General features: G+C 42.9%; 1 pseudogene; it reads right to left on the bottom strand.

Moving 5' to 3' along the window:
• Positions 1–618: 618 nt before the first annotated feature.
• Positions 619–1,048, bottom strand: LOC142859183 (cytosolic iron-sulfur assembly component 2A pseudogene; annotated as a pseudogene).
• Positions 1,049–7,463: the final 6,415 nt, after the last annotated feature.

The raw sequence follows: 7,463 nt of genomic DNA, 5'->3' as shown, positions 1-7,463 counted from the left end.
CCAGCTTGAATGCACTTGAGACCACTGAGCTGAACATTTAAAGAGGGTTGATGCAACAGTTGTGTTTCCTTTCCACTTGTGTCTCCTCAGAGAAAAGAAGATTTAGATCCAGCCATGGGTTTATACTTAGAGTTTTTATTCCCCTGTGTCTCTTCTTCACCCATACAGTGAACAGCCTCCTTCTACCACCATGGCGGCCACAGAATAGAACACTGGAGGCGTTTGAGGTGAACAACACAGTAGAGCGTGCGTGCCCTTTCCTCTTTATTCTTTCCTTTTAGAATCATCTGTTGTACTTATTTCAGAATGCTGATTTAAATTGAATACATTTGGACATAGCCAGTATTGGACATGAAAAGTGGTTATAACAGAATGGGCATCAGAAAAAGAGTAAAGCCACACTCATAATAACTAGGAAGTATTTTTCTGTCTGATCACCTTCATCAGAATCCTGAGAATGCTATTCATTGAACACACTTTCTACTTTGTGCCTGAAATTAGCTCAGAATGAATCCTTTAAAAAAACAAAATGTGGTGATTTCACCTACATAATAAACACAAGTTGCCTCGATCTTACAAAGGTTTTGAACAAATACATCAATTACAGGTCAGTGGCTCTTAAGAAAGAGTAGTGAGGCTCAGGGACACAGCGTCCCACACTTCCGGTAGGTTAGGGGTCTCCCTGGTAGATACCACTCCCTCTTTATCATTTATTTATTTGTCGATGTCTTCTGTTCCTCCAGAAATAGAGATTTCTGACTTGTATTTGAATGACACCACTCAAGTTTCACGCTTAAGCACCGCCTAGTAAGAGCTGCCAAAGAACTGTCGCCTGAATTTGAGAATAGTAAGACCATCTTCGCTTGTTTCCTGAACCTCCATACAACTCTGAGACCACTTCCACTTTTTCTAAAGTATTGGGCTTCTCTGAGTCTAGCACTTTCTCTTCCATGCTTTGGGGCTGCTGCACAGCTGCCTGCTCAGAGAGGCCTGACAGACACAGGATCCTGCTCAGCGTTCAGGAGAGCAGCCTAGACACAGGATCCATCCCCACACTCTGCCATTATTGGCAACTCTCCCAACCGAGCCACTCTCTTTCCTTAGCTGGCCTTTGGATCCATCAACTTCATGCTCTTCAATAAACCCAGACATCTGTAAAGGTCCAGGAAAGCCTGCAAGCCTGTTTATGCAATTAGACTGTTTTTAATTGGCAAAATGGTCCACATGGTAACTTTGATGCTGTGTGCTGTAGCACCTGCACTACGGGACAGTACACAAGCCAGGAACCAAGGCGGAGACTTAAAAATATATGCACACACAGACAGACAGAGACGCAGGGACACGGGTCATCCTTGATACAAGAGTGCCAAAAATGCCCACTTTGTTGTGCTCAGGGGCAGCTTATATGGGGCTCTGGCCACACCCCAGCTCCCGGGATCTTTCAGCTGCAGACTCACCAGAACCCACTCCCCTGCCATCAGGTCTCGTGCTCAGAACAGCTGCAGGCTGCTCAGAGCAGAGGAAAACAAGTTGTTTACAAGAAATTCTGGGTCTGGTGGTCCGCAGTCCCCAGCAGCATGCAACAAAAAAAGAATCTGAAATATCCAGAAAAGGGGTGCAAAGCAGTGGATGAAGTTTCTCTTCCTCTTTGCACAGGCTGCTCTGCTCTGGGGCCATAGCAGGCTGATGGCCCTTTCCGTGCATGTAAACAGACTTTACAGTAAGTATTTTTCATCCAAGCTTCGGGGCAGCTGCTTTGACGTTCCAGTTTCCTTTATTAATCACACTATCATGATTTCAGCTCCTCTTGACGATTCCCAAAGGAGGTGGGAAGAACCAAAGGAGGGGAAAGCGACTAAACAACCATGCCTATTCCTGAGTACCAAACGGAGTTACTTTCTACGTGATAGATGGGTTTTCAGAGTCAACAGGTTTATGCTGCAGCTCAAAACGTTTCTGTCAATGTATCTCAAGAACCAACATGCCTGCCATTTCCCAAAGATGGTTTTTAAAGATACTGACATGGAATTCCAATTTTATTCGTAGTGACTTTCAGCTATTTTTTAAAGACAGGGTCTCACTATGCAGGGTCTCGCAGCCTGCTGTGGAACCTGGGATCTTCTTGCCTTGATCCACGGAGCACTAGGCTCACGGGTGTGTGCCCACCACACTCCACTCACACTACTTTGAGTGCGGCTCACAGAAAGAAATAGTCTTTTATACCACAATATGGTGCACACTTTCATGTTGATGAATTCATAGAATTGAAGCAACAGCTGGCATCTCACTCAGAAATGCTTGTTCCAATCATGTATATGTACCTCTTCTATCTTACCTCCTTTTCTTACTCTGATTCTACCTTCAAGATGGTAGTTAGAGGTTAGGTGTGGTGGTACACATCTTTTACGACAGTACTCCGGAGGCAGAAGCAGGCGGATCTCTGGATCTCTGTGAGTTCAATACCAGTCAGTGAGACTGACTCAAAAAATGGTAGTTATAACCCATTAAATGTGTGCCAAGACCCCCTAATAGGTCTTACCATGAAGGCTAAAATGACTGTAGTGTTTCTGATACCCAGTTACTAAAACCCAAATCATTCATCCAGGTGACTGTCCTTCAGTACAAGAGTCCTTCTGCGAGAGGTAAGAGGGTCCAGGCAGATGGGTTTCTCACAGCCTCAGAGGGAAAGGGCCAGATGGGACAACACAGAACAGGCTTGGGAGATGTGTGGAAGAGCCTCAAGCCATGGGCAAAGCTCAGTAGAAGTGATGAGCCTGGCTGTCAGCAAAGCTTGCCCTTCTTGGATGTCACTGGAAAAAATAATCAAATCAAACCCAATTTGGGCAATTAGAAGAAGCAAAACCAGGAACCTCTGAGGTCCTGGTGAACATTTCTGCAAGGGGAGGAATCTGGATTTGTAACCACTTTCAGGAGAGAAACATGAGGAAATATTTATGCTCACACAAGACCTAACTTGTACTTGCCAGAGCCCACCTGGCCGGTGGTGGGTGGTCTCACAATAACTCGCTTTTTCTTGCCCTGTTGTCCCAGAAGCTGGGAAAGAAACTGCTGGAACCAGTAGTCTACTTCCTTGGCTATTGTTTTCTTTGCGTCTATCACAGAGGTCTGAAGGAAGATGCCCTCTTGGAGCCTGTGCTCACAGCTGTCCATGGTCAAAGCCAGGATGAAAGGGACCAATAACCACCGAGGTCATGGAGAGAAGCCCACACATCTCAGTGACAAATCCCATACACCGTCCAAACACCAGTGTCTTTCTGTAACTCATGCTGAAATAATTACATTTTCCAGGGTTCAGAAACCAAACTAAGAATCCACTTTCAAAGCAAAACAATGCCTGTCTATGCAGACTTCAGGACACTCCCTAATGTGATGGAGCTGTTAAGAGATTCGTTCAACAGCTTATCTAAGGCATCCTCTCCCCTTTAAGGCAAGGTTTCTCATGCGCCACTCCTCATCTCTCACAGATGAATCTCATGACAAGAAGGTGTGGCTCTCTCTCTCCTACCTCATGCAGGTACTCATGTAATAACAAGATAGTTGTTTCAGAATAAATAAGGAAGTAGCCACCACTGGGAACCATGGGATGTTCTATGGGTGCCAAACAGAACAGGTTACAATTGCCTTGAATTAAAAGACAGCATATTAGTCTGGGGGTAAGGTTTAAATATCACTTTTTTTAAAGTTCCCTCGACATATCTCAAGCTGAGGACAGTCTTTATTCCCAAGATCACCTCCTTTAAATAGCTCCATGCACTAGTTCATTTTCTATTGCTATGTTGAAACACTATGACCAATGCAACCTACGGAAGGCAGGGTTTACTTGGGGCTTATGGTTCCAGAAGGATATGGGTCCATCCCCATCATGGTGGGGAAACATGGCAGCAGACAGACCTGACAGTTGGAGCAGACGCTGAGAGCTCACATATTGAACTGCAAACAGGAAGTAGAAAGAATGTCTTGGCAACCTCACATGGCTTTTGAATCCTCAATTCTGTCTCAGGGATACAGTCCCTCCAACAAGTTCACACCTCCTAAGCATTCCCTTGCAGGGCTACCAACTGGGGACCAAGTGTTCAAATGCCTGAGTCTTGTGGAGAACATCTTCACACCATAGCACACCACTTCCTAGATCCAGAAAATAGTCTCCTCCCCATAGAGTCAACCGTTCAAGTCTCTGTGTTTTTTTCATGTGGATAACATTCTGTGTTTTTGAGCACACTGACTTTACATCCCCCACTTCTTCTTCACTAGCAGATAGGGTTGTACTCTAACTGCCAGCTCACTGATAACAGTCTTTACCTTGTGAACGTTCCTTCAGACAACAGGAGAACCAAGCTAAAGACAGTCTCCTAATCTTCTGAGTCAAACTTTAACTAGAATGGTGAAATATAAGTTTCTGAAAAGCAATCTTATCATGTGAATGAGACTTTGCTGAATTTTCTAAAAACCCTCCTGTGATTTGGAAACACAAGTTGGCAATGGCAGTTTCAACTGCCTGGGATTAAAACCTCTCCCTCCAGCAGCCTTAAATAACATGGACGTGTTGTCTTACGTACCCTGAAGTCGAGGGACAGTATAGGTTCCAGGAAAGATACGATTCAGTGAAACTCCATTATGTTCCCAAGGACACAGGTCTCTCTGCCTTCCATTCTGCTACCCTCGTCCCATCTTCATGGGAAGTCTCCTTCTCTTCGATGCACTAAGATTCATACCACTCGCATCAGGCCACACATTTCATGTTCACCCCTAGAAGGAAGTCACAAATGAAAATGGCCATTTCCAAAGCCCTCTTTTCCAACCTAGTTGGATCATTGTGCACCATGTGTTCATGGATGACATGGTAAGAGTTGTCAGAATTTCACAATACTAATTGCAGCAGCACTGTTGGTGTTTTCGGTGTTTTCAACTGGTGATTGTTTGTTAGCAATGGCTGTTTTGTAAACTGTAAGGTGTTTGTTAGCAATGGCTGTTTTGTAAACTGTAAGGTGTTTGGCATCCCCCTGCTTTTTAGCACAGAACCTTTACAAGTCATGAGATGTAAGACTGCCTCCAGCTCTTGCCAAAAGCTCCAAAGAAGAGGGGCAAAATCATTTCAATAAGATAGACTAGACAGGTTACTTACTGCCTCTTCTGTCATTTGTAAAATGAGAACATTAATAGGAGCCCTCTTGAATGAACATTATCAGAACTAGTAGTTAACTTCTGCAAACACATAGGGTATAGAAGGCAGATTATAAATGCCAACTGTCACTCTCGTCTACTAATTATTATCTGGAATATAGGATATACTAAATAAACTTTTTCCAAAAGAATTCAGTAGAAAATTATTTAGATCTGAGTGACCTCCTCCAGAGCAGGCCCAAGCCAGCAACCTCCACAGGAGCAAGCCGGAGCCAAGCACCTCTGCAGGACCAGGCCTGAACTAGCAAACTCCATGGAAGCAGGCCCAGGCCAGTGACCTCCAGGGGACTAGGCCTGAGACAGGGACACTGGCTGAGCAGACTCAAGCCAGTGACCTCTGCCGAAGTAGACCCAAGCCAGCAATGTCTACAGGACCAGGCCCAAGCCAGCAACCTCCCTGGGACCAGGCTCAGTCCAGCAACCTCTGTGGGAGCAGGCTGGAGCCAGGGACATCTGCAGGAGCAGGCCGGAGCAAGCAACCTCTGCCAGAGCCAGGGACCTCCAAGGGATCAAGCAGGAGAAAGAAATGATTAAAGACTTGAAAACTGAAATAGAGACAATAAAGAAAACACAAAACAAGGGAATTCTGGAAGTGGAAAATACAGAAAAAAGATCAGGAACCACAAATTCAAGCATAAACAGCAGAATACAAGAAATGGAAGAGAGCATCTCAAGCACTGAAGATACAATAGAGGAAATAGACTCATCAGTCGAAGAAAACATTAAATCTAACAAAAGCTTAACACAAAATATCCAGGAAATATGGGACACCATGAAAAGATCAAACCTAAGAATAGTAGGGATAGAAGAAGGAGAAGAAGTTCAACTAAAAAGAACAGAAAATATATTCAATAAAATCATAGAAGAAAACTTTTCCAACTTAAGAAAGATATGAAGATACAAGAAGTTTACAGAATGGGAAAAGATCTTTACCAATCCCATATCAAACAGAGCATTGATTGATGTGGGAAGTTTTTCTTTACATGTGTTGCTTTTATTGGTTAATGATTAAAGAAGCTGCTTTGGCCTGTGATAGGGAAGAGTAGAGTTGCGGAGGAAACTAAACTGAATGCTGGGAGAAAGAAGGCAGAGTCAGTGAGAAGCCATGTAGCTGCCAGAGGAGACAGACTCTCAGCCGGAGCATGTGGAAACTTTGCTGGTAGGCCACAATCTCATGGTAATACACAAATTAATGGAGATGAGTTAGTTTGGGATATAAGAGACAGATAGAAATATTCTTAAGCTATTGGCCAAACAGTATTGCAAATAATATAGTTTCTGTGTGATTATTTCATGGTCTGGGAATCTGGGAACAAACTAACAGCTACCAACAACAGTTGATCTCCAAAATATACAAAGAACTCAAGAAATAGGTCATCAAAGGAACAAATAATCCAATAAAAATAAATGAGGTACAGACTTAAACAGAGAACTCTCAACAGATGATTCTAAAATGGCTGAAAGACACTTAAGGAAATGCTCAACATCCTTAGCCATCAGAGAAATGTAAATCAAAACAACTCTGAGATTCCATCTTACACCTGTAAGAATGACCAAGATCAAAAACACTGATGACAACTTATGCTGGAGAGGATGTGGGGTAAAGGGAACACTCCTCCATTGCTGATGGCCATGCAAACTGTTATGGTCGCTTCAGAAATCAGTGTGGTGATTTCTCAGAAAATTAGGAAACAGCCTACCTCAAGACCCAGCAATACCTCTTTTGGGTATATACCCAAAGGATGCTCTATCATACCACAAGGACATGTATTCAACTATGTTCATAGCAGCATTATTTGTCAAGGTCAAATTTATTTTTTATTTATTTATTTATGTATTATTTATTATTTTTTATAATGCCCCTTGACCAAAAAAGAATGGATGAAGAAAATGTGGTACATTTACACAATGGAGTACTACACAGTGGGAAAAAATGACATCTTGAAATTTGTGGGCAAATGGATGGATCTAGAAAACATCATATTAAGTGAGATAACCCAGACCCAGAAAGACAAATATTGTATATACTCACTCATGAGTGACTGTTGTATATAAAGCAATGAAATCCTAGCCTACAATTCACAATCCCAGAGAACCTTGACAACAAAGAGGACCCTAAGAGAGACATGCATGGATTTAATCTACATTATGAAGGTATGGAACATTTTATTTCTTTTCTTGAGAAGATATCTGCTGTCCTCACTGGAATGTAAGTCAGATATAGAGATGGATAGATAGATAGATAGATAGATAGATAGATA

The sequence above is a fragment of the Microtus pennsylvanicus genome, chromosome 10, assembly GCF_037038515.1.
Source record: "Microtus pennsylvanicus isolate mMicPen1 chromosome 10, mMicPen1.hap1, whole genome shotgun sequence".
Taxonomy (NCBI): Eukaryota; Metazoa; Chordata; class Mammalia; order Rodentia; family Cricetidae; genus Microtus; species Microtus pennsylvanicus.
This window is presented reverse-complemented; position numbering and strand designations above follow the sequence as displayed.